General features: G+C 46.6%; 1 long non-coding RNA gene across 1 annotated transcript in view; it reads right to left on the reverse strand.

Moving 5' to 3' along the window:
- Positions 1-17,876, reverse strand: part of LOC122234292 — a 480,573-nt gene that overhangs the window by 70,119 nt on the left and 392,578 nt on the right. The window contains exon 4 of the long non-coding RNA XR_006212059.1: positions 505-586. This is a non-coding gene — a long non-coding RNA (uncharacterized LOC122234292). The remainder of the gene's footprint in view (positions 1-504; positions 587-17,876) is intronic.

Raw genomic sequence — 17,876 nt, forward strand, 5'->3', positions numbered from 1 at the left:
TCTGATGAAGGAATGTGGTGAGGAACACAGAGGCCACTCACTCTCCCCCATCAATGCACAATCCTGCTTAACAGCACTTTTCTTGTGGGTGACTCTCCCTCCTGGGACAGTAGTGACGTTCCAAGGTTGATCCCTCCAATTCTCCAGTTTCCACCACTAATGGCTGGGACTTGAATCCACTGCCAAGACCAGCTTCCAGTAGCCAGCCACGGAGCCAGAAACATGACAAATGTGCCCAGGATGAAGCTTATCAGCCTTTGAGGCACAGAGCTAGCTGACTTGGCCCATATGGGAAGGTGGTGGATCCAACGAGGGCAGAGAGATACTACAGCTGTCATGTGGGTATAGGCCAATGTTTCATGGAAGATTCAATTCCTGTTTTACCCTCTTCCTCTCCACCCAACCACCGCCATCATCCTGAGGGACATTAACGTGCAGAGCTGACTCAGCCAACTGCTATCATGGTGGTATGAAAAGCGGCTGAGAATGGAAAAGACCCCCTACCTTCACGTCCCAGCCTCGAACAATGGCTCATTTGTGGCTCCTTCATCAATCTGTTTCTTCCCTCTCTGCCTCAGTCTCTTCCCTGTAAAGTAAGAATTTCCATGAGATTAAATGGGAAAAGCCACCTAAAGCATTTAGGGTTGTATTTAGTGTAATGTTAGTGACCATTTTTACCTCCCCATCAGCTGCCAGACCCTGGATCTTATGGTCACCACCCAGAAAGTTTCTGGCTTTGAAATCCTAAAAATCTAACATCTGACCACAGCCTAGGTATTCTCAGCTCTTTTAACCATCTACCATCTTTTGTCTGACCTTATCATGGTATCCCACTCTTTGAGTTCTCTATACATATCAGCTCCCTGTTCCAGGCTTCTCTTAATCCCATGGCTCTAAACCATCATTTCATTAATTCTCTGGCTCCTTGCTCTATAGCTCCCCAGCCATACTTCCCATAAGTAGAACCACGGGGCAAAGCAGCCATCTGCTTCTGCTGCTGCCCAATCAGTTCCCATTTTATGCCGGGGATAATGACCCAGTGACGCCCTATGCCGGGTCCCATCCCAGCTGCAGCCTTAACACCCCTTGGGCCTCAGGCAGCTCACCTCCATTGTTCTAAGTTGACCTGCTACATTCTCCCAAGCCCCAGCCCCACTTCGTTCCCCTGTCTCACAGAAGAGCACCTTGCTTCCTACTTCAGGTTGATCAGAGAGGGATTACATATAAACTCTCTGTTTTGTTTCATTACCCACAAATTTGGAATGCTTTCCATTTCTTCCTACCACATCCTCCTCCTCAGAGGAAGATGAGTGTGCTTCTTCCTTCCTCTGTACCATGTACCGCTCAGGAGTCTTGCCCATCAGTTATCACTTCTGTATTCTGCCCTGCCAGGTGACCCCCCAGCAAAGACTCCTTCCATCAGCATATAAATATGCTTGGACTTCCCATACCTCAAAAACAAAAGGAAAATCTCCCTTGACCCTCTACCTCTCTCCAGCTCCCTCACACAGATATGCTCCTTCAAAGCACTGTCTATACTTGTAGTCTCTGCTCCTTTACCTTCCACTAGCTGTACAGACCATTTTCCAAGATATTTCTCTAAGAAGGTCAAGAACAAACACGGAGCTTCACTTGACTCCCTTCTCTTCCTCACTTCTCCTATCGAAGAATCTAAAAGTTCCATCAACTCTGATGCTCCATGCATAGCAGCTTTTAATTCTGTTCCATCTCTCCATTCAACGTATCCCAACCTTCCAAACTCATCCAAAGACATCTAAATAACACTTCTCTGCGATCTGGCCTCTACTCCATGCCAAAGAGGGAAAAGAGGGAAAGGAGGAATGTTTCTCTCCTTGCTCAGCGTCCTGAAGTGGTTCCCACTATATTGCAGGCAGATCTGCTCCCTTCTGCATGATGTACAAGGAAGGTTCTTAAGATCTGGGTGTAGTGCATGTGGCCACCATAAGGGCTAACTGAAGTATGGAGACTATAGATCTAAGTGTACTTCTTTTACAAAATGCTTTCAGTAGGACATTAAAAGCGTTTCAAAACTTTCAGAGGAAACTCATTAAATGTTGGCATTTCACAGAAAATTCATCAAATACTGGAATGCTTTTATGACCTAATGTCCTTAGGAACAGATTTTATATGGTTATTTCTTGAGATGTTTCTCAATGCAGAAGGTACCACTCAACAAAGATGCTGTGAGAGGGGACTTTCATATGACCCAGATGTTATCTCACGTGACATCTGCAAATGCAAGATCAAAACGTCCTTCCTCCTGACCACAGCAAATCCAACTATGCATTCCAACCGTCAACCCTAAGATTCCAGCATTCTGACTGAGGCAGCTATTTCTATGCTTCTTCCCAGATGAGGACCCTGAAATTCCAAAATGAAGGGGAACTCTCTTCAAGTCCCACTTCCAGTGTCCATAGCTGAGTCGGGACCAAAACCTGGTCGTCTCTTGCCACTGTGGTGTGGGGGTGTCTGCCCACAGGTGCCGAAAGTCCACATGGTCCAGTGTGAGAGGCCCCTTAGTTGTTAACAGTGTGTTGTTAGCACAGAGGCTGTGATCAGTAAGAAGGTCTAGGGGCCACAAGCAACCACACAGTCAGAGGAGGAGGAGGAGGAGGAGGAGGAGGAGGAGGAGGAGGAGGAGGAGGGAAAGGAAGAGGGGAGGACTCCAAGGGGAGGAGTAGGGATGGCATACACGCAGCCACAATGGATGAAGCATGAGATGAAGGGGAAAGAGGACACACTGAGCCTGAGCTTGGCCCCACAGGAGACCCCCTCGGGAGACTGAGTACCGTGTTGCCTGCTCTGACTTGAGAAGCACTGAGTAGCCTCTCTGAGTCAGACCGTATTTTCATCAAGGCCTTCAGTCCAGCCCTAGAACACCAAGCAGAAGACAGTCAGATAATCACTCTGCTGTTTGATTTTTTTCCCTCCCACCAGTAGACAATTATGCATCACTCCAGGCTTCTGGTAGCACAGTCAGTTCCACACTAAATGGCTCCCAACATCCAAGTCAGATGCACAGTGCCATTGACATGGCTGGTACAGCCTGCAACCCAGCATAGACCAGCCTCCCTTGAGTATGCACACACACACACGCACGCACGCACGCACACACACACACATACATGCACGCACAAATACACAAGCATTGGTCTCAGAGTCAGTGAATGACCAGCTTCTCCGCCCAGTTGGCCAACTTCAAACCAAGGAATCAGCGTCAGTCCTGCTTTCAAAGCAGCCCATGGAGCCAAGTCTGTCTAATCTCCATGATATGTCTCCCTCTTCCTAGTCCCCACACTCCTCACCTGGCTCCAAACCTCTTGATCCTAAACTTGGATTAGGTCTCCCTAATCCCTATCTTCCCTTCCACATAACCTACGTAAAATAGAAACACATAACTCCTCTGATTAACTTCCTTCAGTTCCATTGTCCCTAATAAAGTTCAACCTCCCCATTGTTCACAACAATGAATCCCAGCCCTTCACCTTGCTAAGCATTGAACACCAATCATTCATTAATTCATCTACTCAACAACTATTTATTGAGTATCTACGCCATGCCAGGCATTGTTCTAGGCACTTTGGATAAATCCAAAGCAATGACTCCTGTCTTCACAGAGCTTACATTCTAGTTGATGAAGAAAGCAGTAAGTATATCCATAATAAGTATGTAAATTACATAGTATGTTAGAAGGTGGTAAATGCTATGGAAAAAATAAGATGGAAGACAGAGAGAGGAGGTCGGGCATGCTGGGGGTAGGGTGGAAGGCTTTTAAGTATAAACTTGGTGGTCAGAATCATCCTGAGAAAATGACATTGGAGTAAAGACTTGAAGGAGGTGGTATTGTAAATCTATTCTATTCTAGGAAAGACTATTCGGTGTTGTAAGTCTATTCTATTCTAGGAAAGATTATTCTAGGCAATGGGAGGAGCCAGTGCAAAGGCCCTGAGGTTCCTGGGAAATAGCATGGAGGCCAGTGTGGTCAAAAGAAAGTTAACAAGAGGGAGAGGCATGAGAAATGCCATCAGAGGGGATAAGGAGGCCAGATCATGCTCCTCTCTCACTCCCTACCCTGCGACTCATGAGTCTCCCCCCTAACACTTGTCACTGTTGCAATTCCCCAGCAGGTTGGGTGTCCTCATGCCCCAGCACCTGTGCTTATGTTCTGACACCATGTTGTCTGATCACCAACTCTTCTGCCCACCACAGAGCTCTGACCATCCGTTTCCCAATCCTCCCATTTTCCTTGACCATAAAGCTATTATAGCATTAAAAACTGAAATGCAGTTACCCAGCTCCTGGTCTCTATCACCCCCTGGACTGAGCTACTTCAGGAAATGAATCCCATCATCCCTGTCCTCTCCTTTTCCCTAAGAATCACATGGCTACAGAGACGCTGGATAAAAAGAGAACAGGCAGCAAAGCATAGGAGAAAGGGAAGTTGGAAAATAGTGCTGAGGATTGAGATTATCTTGGTCAAACACACACCTAACCTCATTGAAACTCAGTTTCCCTGTCTGTAAAATGAACATAACAATTGTGGCTCCACCTACCTTCCAGAGTTATTCTATAGGTAAAAGGAGACTAGATAGGGACACAGCTTATGGAGAAGGGCTAACCAACTGCAAAGGGTTATCATTATTGTTCCATTGCTGTTACCTAGCAAATCCTTTGTGCTAGATAAAAAGATGCCTCTGGTTCCAAACATGTCCCAGTTATGTGCTTTGGTTCCAGGAGAGGCAATGTTGGAGTAAAGATTATCTTGTGTCACATGTGATTTCTTTGCAAAATGGGGCACAGGGAGCCTGACTCCCTGTGGAGAAGAGCCTCCCGGGCAATGAATTAGGAGGGTCCTCCGAATGATCCATCCACGCTCTGTTCAGCAGGTCCAGCAGGCACTGACTGTCTGAACCACACCTGCCGTGGGAACGCCAGCTGCCCCTCCCCCAACCCATCCCCACCCCCACAAGTTGTCAAAAAGGCACCGTGACAGATAGAGCTCCCACATGCCACAAGGTAAGTGTTTAAATCTTTTATAAGACAGTCAATGGCCTTTATAAACCCTCAGACAAGAATTACACTGTGTCTGAGATGGGGCTGAAAGTCAATGGGAAATTGATTCTGTCTAGCTGGTGCTGTTTCAAGGAGGAGGCTTGCTGGGTGCCTTTGGGACCAAACGTGCCATCTCCCATGTGCCCTGGGGTGTAGCGTGTCACATGCTGTGAATACAGAGATACTGGGGCCCATTTCCTGGCAGAGGCCCCAGGGAGCTGTGAGTTCCAACCACAGGAAGACCCTGGAGGGCATCGACCAGCACCAGGGATAGTTATGAACTGTGTTTACCTTCCCAAGAATTGATGCCAGACCAATCATGCCACTGCCTGCATCCCAGGTGGAGAAGCCAGAAGATGATAAACGGCCATTGATCTGGAGGCAACCAGGGGGGTGAGGCATACCTACAATTACTCTCCTTTGCTAATGACCCCATTAGCCATTGGATCAAACACAGTTAGAGGCTGTGATGACGCTGGGGTTATTTTTCTGCCAATACCCATTGGCCTGATGCATACTGTCCTTCCAGGGGTGCCAGAGGGGGCAACGGGACCCCCGGTTTGGGACTTGGGAGCCCCAGGGTCCTGGTGTGCCTACTTTCTCTGCAGCACAGGCCTGGTCATGACAAGGATGGCTCTGGGTCACAAGTGAGTGGATAGACCTTGGCAGGTAAACCAAACAACCCCCATCCTGGCAGGCAGCGGGGGCAGTGGGAAAAGCACCCACTATGGAATCAGGCAAAGGTGGAGAGTGAAACCTGGCCATGCGATTAACCAACCAAGTGACCTCATGGAAACCCCTTTCCTGCCCGGGGCCAGGCCAAGTATAACTCGGGGATGAGACTTAGTCTGTCTGCCAGGACTGCTCGGAGAATAAAATGTGACAGCACAGGCCACATGCAGGGCACAGAGCAGGCACTCAGTGCTTCTCAGCTCTGCTCACCATCCAGTGCTGAACCCAAAACTCGAGGAGCAGGTGGAGCTCTCCCCTGGAAGTGGATGGACCGGAATCACACAATAAAAAAAGTAACGTGATCCCAAGTACTGACCACATGTAAACACTGGAACCAGCGCTTGCTGTACATCACCTTGACCCTTCTTTGTCCCCATTTTATAGATAAAGACACTGGGGCCCAAGGAGTTTCAGGAGGTCAGTTCATCCAACAAGAGCAAATGTTGAGGATGTGATTACTAAGGGCCTACTCTGCACCAGGCAGACTCCAGGGGACCCGGTGATGACGCTGAGCGAGACAGAGGCTGCTCTGAGGTCAGGCGTCGGCAAAGCCCAGGCTAGAATCAAGGTCTCCTGCCATCAAGTGTGGGATCCTTCTCTGTCCCCTGTCATTTCTCCCACTAGAAGGGACTCCTCAGAGGATCACTGTGTGCCCCAGCTCAAAGCGTCCTTGACATTTGTCCCGACTCCCCAGCCAGCTTTACAAACGAGGTCGTGTTTTCCAAGGCCACACAGCGAGGGGGAGAGGAGCTGTGATCTTGAAATGAGACTGGTTGCAACTCCGCGTCAGGGCTCCCCTCTTCACCAGCTGCCCGTTTCCTAGAATGCAGCACTTCCTGCCTGGAGGAAGCCAGCAGTCCACAGTGTGCCATGGACCCTGGGAGGTGGGCAGAAGGAGAGGGTCTCTGTGCGCATGAACCATTCACAAATATTTACATAGCCTGCAAGAGAAACCACCCTGTCGGGCTGAGAATAAGGGGCGGAATGAAACGGCATCCTAGCATCCCTGCTCCTCTGTCTCTGGTTAAGTCATACCATTGGTACTAGATGGTCAGGTATCTTTGAACTGAAAGGAGTTTTATTTGAAAACTCTTCAGGGTGCCAGAGCAACAGTCTTTTTCCACATCAGTAGTCTACCCAAGGCAGGCTCGGCAAAGAAGAACAAATATGACCGTCTGCTGCGGAGGGGCGGGGCGGGGGGCAGAGTGGTGGTGGGATTAGTAAGGATGAGGTCAGCCAGGAAAGGACGGCAAAGAACAGCCCCCCTGTTGTCAGACAGAGTCACAAATAAACACGTGCTGGCAGCTGGAAATTCAGCTCTTAAACCCTGCAAAATGAGAAAAACCAGTCACGGTCAGAAAGGGTATATTGTCTGATGGGGTGAGACAGCACAGAGTGGGATTCAGACCAAGAGCCACTGAGCCATTCCGATGAGGCTCAGCCTTTCCTACCTAGAAAGTGGGCAGAAAGCAAACGCCCAAGTGCTTAGAGGTGATGTTTCCATGCTGCCATACAATTGAAAAATCCAGCATTTTTATGTCTATTCACCTATCAGGCAACTGTCGAACACAAACTGCATACTAGCACCATGCCAGGCTCTGGGGACTCAGCTATCAGTCTTCCTCTCCACGTTTATGGAATTTAAAATTTAGCAAGGAAAACAAACACAGGAAAATGCAATTACATGAGGGATGTTAGTGGTGGCCTGTGTGCCCAAGAGGCCAAGGAAGGAGGGAGTGGAGAGCTGTGGAGATGGCGGTGGAGGGTCGAAGGGGCTGGAGAAGTGACTAGCACGGTAGGGAAACTGATTACATACAGAGGAGTTAGACAAATAAAGAACTAAACTGAGGCTAATGGGAGCCAGATCTCTGATGGTCAGAGAAGGATTTATAAAGATGGAAATGGAGGTTAGAATGGGAGACATTGAGGCAGTGGATTAGAAATAAAGGTACTGGGGGCGCCTGGGTGGCTCAGTCGGTTGAGCCTCCAACTTCGGCTCAGGTCATGATCTCACAGTTCGTGGGTTCGAACCCAGCATCAGGCTCTGTGCTGACTGCTTGCTCAGAGCCTGGAGCCTGCCTCAGATTCTATGTCTCCTACTCTTTCTGCCCCTCCCCCACTCACACTTTGTCTCACTCTGTTTCTCAAAAATAAATGAATATAAAAAAAAATTAAAAAAAAGAAATAAAGGTATTGGTATGAACTGAATTTTAAAAATTATATATGGAAATAGATATGGAAATCTATATAGATAAGCGACTATCAACCAGGAGTGATTTTGTCCCTTATGGACAATGGCAATGTCAGGAGACACTTGGGGTTGTAACAGCTGGAGGAAGGGGTGCCTACTGGCATGTAATAGGCACAGACATCCTACAATACACAGAACACTGTCCCCAACCAAGAATTCTCCAACACCAAATTTCAATAGTGCTGTGGCCCAGAAACCCTAATATAGATGTGTGTGTGTGCATGTACGCACATGTGGATGGATGAATGGATGGATAGATAGTTCGAGACAGATAAAAATAGATGTATTTGTTTGTATGTGTATGTATTATATATATGTATATAATAATATAGTATATATCACACACATATATGCATACATAGATTTCCTAGCTAAGTTGCCTAAGTGGACCAGGAGCAATGACACTCCAGTGGCTATGAACACATCCATTACCCAGAGCTTGGTTTCTAAATACCATTGTCTACTAAAAGGAACCAAATTTCCCCTGGAGAAATAACTAATTTCAGAGGTGGCACAGAAAAAGTATAATGGGAGCTTGGAAAATGTTTCTGTGCCAGAAAGTAGAGAAGTGCCCAAAGAATTATGGGAATATGTTCAAAAGGGCAAAAGGAGCCAGATTCAAGAACCTCCCACCAGCTAAACCTGAGACAATGTGAACATCAGAATAAATCAGAATATGAATAAAATATGAATCTATGCATTCATATGAATAACTAGTTAAAGAACAAATAAATGAGGGAGAAAGGGAAACTCTTCCTTACAGTAGAATAACTAAAAAATGTAGGAAAATTGTGAAAATAGAAAATCACCATTTGACAACCATCATAGTGGTGGCTAACTCAGCAGGAGGCATCAATAGAAGCCAAGGCTAGTGGGCAGAGGTTTGATGAGGTAAAGAATATTGACAGCCTTTCAGAGAATCTCCCCACAAAAATGCCTTTAAATCATACATAGAAACTGGTGACTTTATGGTAGAGAAACTTGGCATATACCAACTTGACCAGGTGATCAAAATTGGCATGAAAGGACAGGATAGATTGGCATCGGTGTGGTCCATTGAGAAAACACAGCATCATTTCCATGGCATTAAGGACAAGATATGGAATGGTTCCAGATTGAAGAAGACTAACGTATACGAACAATTCACCACGGTGGACTGAACCAGAAAGGAGGATGATATACTGATGGGGAAGTTGGGGAAATCTGAATAGAGGTGGGTAACAGCCCTCTTTCAGTGTTGATTTCCTGAATTAAATGGTTGTCCTGGGGTGATTAGACAGTTTTCCTGTTTTAAGGAAACGTACACTGGCGTTTTGGAGGAAGGTGGACAATGGTATATACAATTGTATATTGCTCTCAAATGACTCAGAAATGAATAAATTGATATTAAATATGCACATACATGTACACAAATACAGAGGGAGAACAACAGCAAGAGAGAGAAAAGGTGAGGAGTGGAACAAATGAGGTAAAAAGGTTAAAAATTCATGACTTATAGGGAATTCAAAATTATTTTTAAAAAGAATATAAAAATATGTAAACTATTGTTTACATATATTGCTATATGCGTACTATATAAACTATTGTGCCAATTACAAAATTATAATCATACAGTAGGATATCCACATAATATACATGCAACCCACCATGCACACACACATGAAAAATATGAAGGAAATGTACAAATATGTTACTGATGGTTATCTCTGAATGATTAAATTGTCAGAAATTTTTATCTTTTTTAAATGTCTCTCCATATGGTCCAAAATTTCTCCTGTGAACATACATTGTCTACTGCTTTACAATTGGAAAATAGCATTGTGTGTGTCATCAAATAATTTGACAAAAAGAAATAACGAACTTGATTTCTGAGGACATTTTTCCTCCATTCAACACTGGCCACCCAGTCAGCCACTCGCGGAACTACCTGGAGGCTGCTCAGTGAACACCCTGGGGTTGAATGAGGCAGAAAGAGCACAAAAAAGAAGTCTGGCCTCTCTGGACTGTGCTGTGGTCCTGCCCATCGGTCAGGCCTCCTTCATCTGGGTAATAGGATTCATGGTCTATCCCTTGAAGCATCATCAAGACTCAGAGACTTGAGATGTTGACATTTTTCACCCGTAAGGTGCTTATGCATGGGAGGTAATATGAAGACACAGGTAAAGAGATCATCACTCTAGTAGTTAATTACTACCGTCACTGGGCAAGCCCTCTCCCACCTTTAACTTCATTCTCAATACCACTATCAGTAAGCATCCCATTCTACAGATGAAGAAACGAATGCACAAAAACATTAACACTCATTTGTCTAACGTCATCCTTGCAAGTGACAGAATCAGGATTCATACTTGGCGCTGACCGTAAAACACACGAGCCATCCACCTCCACTACCCCCATGATGCCTGCCTTCCCTTGGCACAAGAACGGTCACCTAACCCTAAGATGCCCTCGAGGCAGAAAAACAGAAAGCAACTTTAAGTAGATTGGATATTTCTGAAACTCTCCAGTCTTGGTGACAGTTGCCATACCAGGCTTTTCTCTCACCAGGAAGACAGCTTCTGGGCACCTCTTTATATGCCCTCCATGTGTTCCAGCATGCTGTTCCGGGTCCAACAATGGCGTTTAGTAAAGGCCCCTCCACTTCAAGGCTGCCTTTCTTGGTCATGACAACCCACAATTAAAAAGAAATACCGAAGCAGATGAGGAAACATCACAGTGACAGTTCCCGGAGTCTGGCATCCCACCTGATAACTCCTGGGTCACATGGAGGAAGTCACGTTGCGTCCGGGAAGCCAGCTGTGTGAGTGGTCACTTCTTTCGGGACCGGCAACACACAGGTTATTCCCGGGGACCACTGACTCCATAGTTTCCTTATCTTATTTGATGTTTTTATTTGTCCTTATTTCTACAAACAAACCTTCAGAGGCTACACACGAAATGAAAAGCCATTTGTTTCCACCTGTTAAGCTGCTTAATTTCTTCCAGGAGGAGATCTTCCCTTTGACTTTTGCAACTGTGGAAATATTGTGAAGACCCAAAGTATATGCAAAAGATCAATAGGTCTTCTAAAATGAAGGATTCTACTTCAGAGCGTGACTGTCCTAGCTGAGCCTCGGCTGGTTTTATTCTATTGTGTCTTCTCTTAAAATTGATGTGAGAGGCAAACAAAAATACTGCAAGAATTAGAATCAGATAACATCGGCACTTCTGGGGACATGAAAGGCAACAGAATCCAACAAGGTCATTTGAAAAAGGAGAAACCAAGTCCTACACAGTCGATGCACCTCACTCAGTGTCACATAGCCACTCTGTGGTCCAGCTGGGATTCTAAGTCGTGAGCCCCGAACAATCAGTATTCAGAATGTCTCAGATGGAAATTATCTACATTAAAGGGTTTGCAGCCACTAGCCTACAAGCTCACCGAGGGCAGGCACTGTGCCTCATCCCGGGGCTTAGCCAGCAGATGGCACTTATAGGTATCCAGCAGGCATTTTTTACGCAAAGAAATGAATGATTTCTAATATCATTTTAGCGGAATTCTAAGAACACTTACAAAAGCATCTATTTTAAAACATTTTTATTTGCATTTAAAATGAAGTTCTGTATGGCCAAGCCCAGACGGGTCTCATGCTCGTGTTTACTAAACAAAAGATGACTGGTGCTGTGATCATTAATCAGTTGGCATTGACTGAAGCTCTTAATGAAATGAGGCATGAACTGTTTGAGAAAGCAATTGAAAGCCATCATACATGCCATGAATCATCTCTCGAATGCACATTTATTAAATCAGAATTCATAACTTTGATATTTTATCTAACAGGTTTGTTACCCTTTCGAGACTCTATTGGTGAATAAAAAGACAGATGTTTCCAGAGCTAAATTGGAGGAGGGATGAGGGAGGGAGAAACCAGCCAGACATCAATTAAAGGGAACAGGCAGCAAAATACCATTACCCAATGTCTGGGTTTTGCGCTATCGTCTTGAAAGAAAGTTCAAAGAAACCTTGGCAAATGAACAGATACAGAAGCAGGATGCAACACTGAAGGTTTCAGGGGTCTGCCTGGTAGCAGGCAGATGTTGTGATGGATCCAGAGGTGGTGACTGTTTGGGGTTGCGGAGTTGATTGTCATCAAGGGAAACGTCAGTGAAACAAAAGTCAGACTAATACAAAACCCTATTTTTACTTCCTGAGGGTGCCAGGGAGCTGGAGGGGAATCAGAATCCTCTCCCATTTCCAGGATCTTCAAAGACACCTGCTTCTTTTAGTTGAAGCAAATATATATCACATCAGTGTCACATCCCACGACTATTGTCCCAGGCACCTCTTTTGGATGATCCAATAAAAGTGGATTGAGAGGCGTGTGAAGATGTTTAGCTCTTTTGACTGCTGTCGGCAGTAAATTGGTGGATCAAGGTGACATGGTCCCCCACAGCTCACAATTGCCACACTTCTTAGAGTCTCCTCTTCATAAAAGCAGAGCTGGAATCCTTATAGGCAGCGCTCTGGCGCTTTTGTGTAAAGGAGACCTTCCTTTTTAACTGCTTTGACACAACGTGGCCATTCTCCTTCAAAGCCTCTCAGACCCACCCCTTCGTCAGCCGGAATCATGGTCCAGCCACTGAGTTACATGCCCCAGGAACGTTCTGGTACTTTCTTCGCACAGAACAACACACATCTAAATAACAGCTTTTCTCCGCTATAATCTGATTAGATGGCCGTAAGTAGGACGATCCCAGGGATAAACTTGAACATTGACACATCTACCAAAAATAACCACCTGGGTCATCATATGCAGTGGCAGTGGCTTCTCCCTTTTATCTATGTTAAGCAAAGGACATTCAGTTCTAAAACCAAAAGCATGGAGAACATGCACCCGATTTGAGGAAGGCAAAAGCCGCCAATGAGTGCAACAGACACATGCTGCCAACCTCTCCTCCGTCTCTTTTTAAGAACACCAGAGAACTAGGTGTTTGTTCTGTGGGACATAGGCATTCAAGATCGATAGCTGCTCCTTGTGCCCCTCCGGATTGGGGCTGGAAAGTAGCTACAAGCCACAGCCACATTTCCCTGGGTCAGTGGCTCTCAAACCGAAGGGTGCATCACAGCCACAGGGAGGGCTTGTTAAACCACAGACTGTAGAACCCCACCCCAAGACTTTCCAACTCAGCAAGTGTGGGGTGGGGCCCAGGAATTTGCATTTCTGGCAACTTCTCGGGGGATGCTGCTGTTACTAGCTAGCGCAGGAGCCACAGTTTGAGAACCAGCCCCGTAAGCAAAGTCTCATCAGCAAAACCCCGCCACTTTCTACAAGGCAAGATGGAGGAGATGAAATTCACCAGCCTTCGGACCTATGTTCTCATCTGGTTTTAGTGCCTCTGAAGAGACCTACTGGCTGTATTTTTTTTTTTAACTTCTCTGTTAATCTGCAGTACTATGCTAGCCCTTCAACTTAAGACAGCGAGAGTGAGACAGAGATTCACCCTCATGTCCTCAACAGAGGAAGGGAAAGCTTAGGATCATTAACAGAGGAAGGGGAAAGGCACTCAGGGACCCTCCAAACCCCAACAGCACTGGGTCCCAGGGGAAACTGAGACCAGAGGGGCCGAGACACTTGCCAGAAGCCACAAAGCAGAGATGGAACTAAAACCCAGGGTTGCTGACACCCACTTCAAACCCTTCCCTCTAGCTCAGCCCGGCCGCTTGCCTGAGGCAGCTGTTTGAAATATGCACCCGATCCCAGCAGACAGGTTTTTGTTTACAAGACTGCACCTCCCCGGACCAGTGGTTCTCAACCCTGGCTGGCTACACTTTAGAATCCTCTGGAGAGCTAACAAATGTAATGACAGCAGGCCCCACTTCAGAGATTTTGATTCAATTGCTCTGGGTGGAGTCCAGGCACGGAATATTTTTAAAGCTCCCCAGGTAATTCTAAAGTGTAGTTGAGCTTGAGGACTGCTACCTAGACTGTGGGGTTCTCAAAAGCAGAATGTTTCTTCCCTAGGACAATGACTCTCAAACATCAACGAGCATGAGAATGCACTGCTCCCTTAGTAGCAAGGCCCTGGGAGATTCTTAGCAAATACATGTTGAGCGAAAGACTAGGCCAGCGCTTTCTAAAAATCTCAGACCAGCGTCACTTGGAAACACGTTAGAAATGCAAAACTCTAGGTCCCATCCCACATGCAGTGATTCAGAGACCCTGAGGGGGAACCCATCAATCTGTGTTTTAGCAAGCCAACGAGAACTCTATTAGATCTGGACATATGCTGGCACTGAGGACTTCTAGAATAGAGGAACGGAGAAATGGATGAAAAGATTTAGTTAGAAACATAAAACTAAAATTAGAGTCTAGAAACAAATAATGACACACTGCCCAGAAAGGAGGTGATGGGTAATAATTGGGAGGAGTTGAGGGCTTGTGGGGAAAAGGGAGAGTCCAGCCCCATTAGAATGGAGGATGTGTGAAAGGACGGGTGGAGAGAGAGTGGAGAAGTCACTGAGACCCTGATAGCAGACTCAGGGATGGCAGTTACCTGTTCATCTAAGAGAGAAGGGGTTGGGGACAACAGACATCTCACTGGAGAGCAGGAGGCCATCGCCAAGCATGCAGGACAAGGGTAGTCCCCTCGATCCTCGCAAGAATGCTGTAGGTGAAATTCTGCAGGCAGGTGAAGCAGACAACCACCACGGGGTCCTGGAAAACATATGGCCTTAGAGACCCCTAAACTCCTGGCTTTGCAGCATAGTAGCCAGGAGCCCGTGAAAGAAGGTACTGAAGCTCCCTGGACTTCAGGGTCATCATCTCTGACACGCACACCATAGCTACTTACCAAGGTTGTTACAAAGTTCTAAAGTTACATTAGCAGCCAACACAGCGCCTGGAAGGTGAGTGTTGCTCAAGCACGATAGCTGCCATCAATGCTCCAGATGAGGAGAAACAGCTCAAACTCACCGTGCTCGGCGCACAGGAAAGGGAACTGGAGAGCAACTCACTAAATCACAAGGAGGAAGTAGCCCTTCAGTGAGGAACGCAGGTGAAAGGTGTTTTATCCTAGAAGCCTTGCAATACCAGGTCGTTGGGTCCCCGGGCTAATCCACACCCACCACCTGGAGAGGAGGGAGTGCTGGCCAGGAGGGATGAGGGCATCACAACTGCTCCGTAGCCCTTCGGGCCCCTATCCTGGCCCGGAGCCACTGCCACCAGCCCTGAGGTGGTGAGAGAGTCAGAAGGTATTGGAGGATTGTTTTCAAAAAAAGATACAAAAGAGAAAGAACTCCACCTAAAGAAATTAACTTAAAAGCATACGGAAGCCACCAAAAGCCCTCTGCCTTCATTTCAGGACTCAAAGGGCACAGTCTGGCTTTGAAAATGAGCACACGCAGCAGGCACGCACGTTTCAATGGAATGTGAACATAGTCCCAGCTCCACCATTAACTGATCACGTACCTTGGGAAAGTAAGACTCAGTGAGTGCACTCCACACGCCAGGCAGGGGTAGAAGCTTCCCCAGTTTTATCCAATGATTCTTTATTCAATGATTCATAAGTGGTCCTTGTGTGCCAAGCACTGTGCTGAATACCGAGGAGCAAAGACAGATAACTCGGGGGGGGGGGGGGGGGGAGGGGAGATATACCCCATCCCACCCTCGAGGAGGTCACAGACTAGACCGCTAGAGACAACTGCTCCCATATCAATGACACCATTCCTTGCACAGGTCTTTCCCATTTTACAGATAAGAAAACTAAAACTTAGAAAAAAAACTTTGATGATTACGTGGTAGCTGGGATTTGAACTCAAGATTTTGTGTCTCCAATGACAAGGCTAGTTCCATGTATACCAGGGGATGGGGGCAAATCCCTCCTTTCCAACCTTCAGAAAGACAAATGATGTGAAGAAATAAGCTCTTGGGTCCCCTCTGTCTCCATCTCTGCTTCTAGCTGGGTCACACCCTGGGGTTCAAAGCAAATACATACCCGTTCATAGCCCATCGGACGTTAAAGCCAATTTATCCAATCCTGTCATCTGAGACCCAGAGAGGAGAAGGGAACTGCCTGAGGTCACACAGCACAATGACAGAGCAAAGACTTGGAGGCCAGCTCTCCTAATGTTTGGGATTTTGCCATTTTTAAACACAGACATATACATACATCTAAAGAACTCAAATAATGTCCTTCGTCATAGTTGTTTTTTATTGCTAAGAAACACCAAAGGAAAAAGCGACTCTGTCTTCCCCTTCAAGCTTGGGTGCTAAGCATGCTCTCTTCTTTGGGGAAGGGCTGGGGGAGGGGGTGGCAGGGAACCTCTAGCAAGCTTCACCCAGGTAACAGGAATCTCAGCTCCCCCAAGGCAGGCAAAGGGACCCGCAGCAGACTAACAGACACAGCCTGGCCCTTTCATTCCCCAGCCACAGACAGAGGAAGGGGTAAAGAAGAATGCTGTAAATCAGCCACCACATAATCATGCATTTTTAGAGTTTGCTTGTAATTAGTCTGTATTCATAGCGCTGTGTGGGGAGAGAAATCTGTACCCAAGGAAACTCTGAAAACCAACATGTTTGTTTCGAGTGATTGATCTACAGGAACCATATGCCAAGTGACAGACAGCTGAGTTCCTCCACCGTCTGAGAGTAGTGAGAGAACGTGAGGTCATAAGTATGCATGCACAACCTTGATACAGCCTTTCCTGCTTCCCCCAGGCCCGCACCACCTCGTTTGGCTCCAGATTTGCTAAGGTTTCCTCTTAAAAGAGCAAAATTTTTTTATCATCATGGCTTATTTCTCAGGGGTAGTCACTAACAGGAATCACCATGTTGGGATGGGGAGAAATGGCCGCTGGCCCGTATGGAGACTCTATTTCACACCAAAAGCTATGCCAGGTATCTACTTGTACTCAGTCCTCCAGGCGACCCTGTGGAAGAATCACTGCATTACCCGAGCCACGTGTGCCTTCTGCTGGGTCTACACACTGGGTGGGTTAGGTTGTTCCACAAAGGTTACATTCACGGAACCATCTGCTTTTGACCGGTAACAATAATAAAATCCGGGACTTGCAGTTTCCGAACTATGTGCATGTTACACGGTGCATTTGAGCCACGTGAAAACTTCACCTAGCGATTTGGGCCTCCTATTGACATACGATGCACCCTCTAGGAAAAGTCAAAAACAGCACTAATCTTACCCGGCTGTATTTCCATGGATGACAAATCCCCAAACTGCCCTCCTTTCCTTTCTGGAAAGCCTTAGCAAAGCAGTGAGGGTGGTGGCTAGGGCAATTTACAAGTCTCAGGTACGTACTGAGAAGAGGTGGGTTCTCCCAGCTTGAAGGACAATTGTGGACCTCATCGGCCTTCCCAGGCATCCACACCTAGCCTGCAGAGCCAGCTCCGTACTGCTGGTTCTCGAGACCCCAAAAGACCCTGTGCACCTAGGACATTATGCAAAGAGCAGAAAGGTGAGTTGAGAGTGGATGGAATCACATTATGTGACAATCTACACAAGCACATGAGACACTGAACCTAACTCTGCATCTCCTGCATCTGAAAACGGCACCCCAGCTGAGCACAACAGACCTCTGTTGTCTCTTGTTTACCACCACAGCAGACTTGGTTTTTTACCACCCCTGCTCAGCCAATTCCTGGCAGGTAGCACACATTCGATAAGTATTTGTTGGCCGACTCAACGAATCGGACAAAAGGATTGGGAGATCTCTGTCGGTTTTGTGGGTTTATTTCGTCGGGTTCTCCTCTCAACACACACGCTATGGTCTAAGACAATAATTCTCAATTCTGACATCAAGATCACAATCAGGTTATTTGATGAG

Source organism: Panthera tigris, chromosome E2, assembly GCF_018350195.1.
Source record: "Panthera tigris isolate Pti1 chromosome E2, P.tigris_Pti1_mat1.1, whole genome shotgun sequence".
In the NCBI taxonomy this organism is placed as follows: domain Eukaryota; kingdom Metazoa; phylum Chordata; class Mammalia; order Carnivora; family Felidae; genus Panthera; species Panthera tigris.